The following is a 1359-nucleotide window of genomic DNA, read 5'->3' as shown; positions in this document are numbered from 1 at the left end:
TCTAATTAGACACAAGTGCACACATGGTCTTTTTTTGACACGTGGACACGTATGTTTATTGTAGCACTATTTACAATAACAAAGACTTGGAATCAACTCGAATGTCCATCAGTGATAGGCTGGATGAAGAAAATGTGGCACATATACACCATGGAATTACTATGCAGCCATAAAAAAGAATGAGTTCACGTCGTTTGCAGGAACATGGATGAAACTGGAAGCCATCATTCTCAGCAAACCAACACAGGAACGGAAAACCAAACACCGCATGTTCTCACTCATAAGTGGGAGCTGAATAATGAGAACACATGCACACAGGAAGGGGAACATCACACCGGGGTCTGATGGCAGGGTTTGGGGGCAAGGGGAGAGAGAGCATCAGAACAAATACCTAATGCATATGGGGCTTAAAACCTAGATGACTGGCTGGTAGATGCAGCAAACCACCATGGCACATGCATACCTATGTAAGAAACCTGCACGTTCTGCACATGTATCCAGAACTTGAAAAAAAAGAAAAAAAAGAGGAAGAAGTTCAAGTCCAGGCTGGGCAACACTGGTGGACCCCGTTCCTTTAAAAGGTCACCACCACTCGACTGCCAAGCTGAGATCTAAGGACCTCCAAGAAACATTGAACACGCTCTCTCTGCGTGCAGATAGAGAAACGTATAGTCTCGTTTTGGGTTCTAGTCTTCCCAAAGCGCTGTAGACACAGCGAAAATGGGAGTGCCGAAAAGTCCACCTTATGTCCGCAGACCAGGAACCTTAAGGTAGTTCAAGGAATAGGAAAACCAGCATATCACAGATACTAGGTGTGCAAGCTACTCTGCAGGGTTCTTCCCTTCTAAAGGGGTGCACGGTTCGTGGAGCTACTACAATACCAGGTCGATGCGTGGAGCGGAGAGAGCAAGCTCCTATTCCATCTCCCTGCTCCAAAAACCCACGTAATATATTGTCCTCGGATAGAGAACATATCAGATGTTAAACTGATAAGAACAGATACTAGACTTAATCTTAGCCCAAAAGTCGAGAAGCATTACTGTCGCTTTCGCCCCCGCCGTCACCGTCCCACACTCATTCATATTAAAGTCGCGGTGAGAGCCCCAGCCTCTCTCCTTGCCTCATTGCCTTTGTCTCGTCCACACCACTATTGACGCCATGACACACTTGGGCTGATTTCTTATTCTCCACGTTTTAAAAGGGAAATCTTACATCCGTGCTTGTTCCAGCGTTCCGGGGCTTTCATTTCGAGTTTGCATGCCCAGTGCTTTCCCAAAGGGCGTGGCCTCCAGGGTTGACTCCGCCCCCGGGGCCGCCTCCTCATGGGGAGACGGGGCTCCACTGGGGTCGACTTCCTCG

At 48.0% G+C, this 1359-nt stretch overlaps 1 non-coding gene across 1 annotated transcript; it reads right to left on the bottom strand.

Moving 5' to 3' along the window:
- Nucleotides 1-847: 847 nt before the first annotated feature.
- On the bottom strand, nt 848-1038 carry LOC116467740 (U2 spliceosomal RNA). The gene has a single exon (XR_004247941.1). It is a non-coding gene; the product is annotated as a U2 spliceosomal RNA (small nuclear RNA).
- Between the last annotated feature and the right edge of the window lie 321 nt (nt 1039-1359).

This window comes from Hylobates moloch, unplaced genomic scaffold, assembly GCF_009828535.3.
Source record: "Hylobates moloch isolate HMO894 unplaced genomic scaffold, HMol_V3 SCAFFOLD_4, whole genome shotgun sequence".
In the NCBI taxonomy this organism is placed as follows: Eukaryota; Metazoa; Chordata; class Mammalia; order Primates; family Hylobatidae; genus Hylobates; species Hylobates moloch.
Note: the sequence above shows the minus strand (reverse complement) of the source record. Positions and strands in the feature narration are given on the sequence as shown.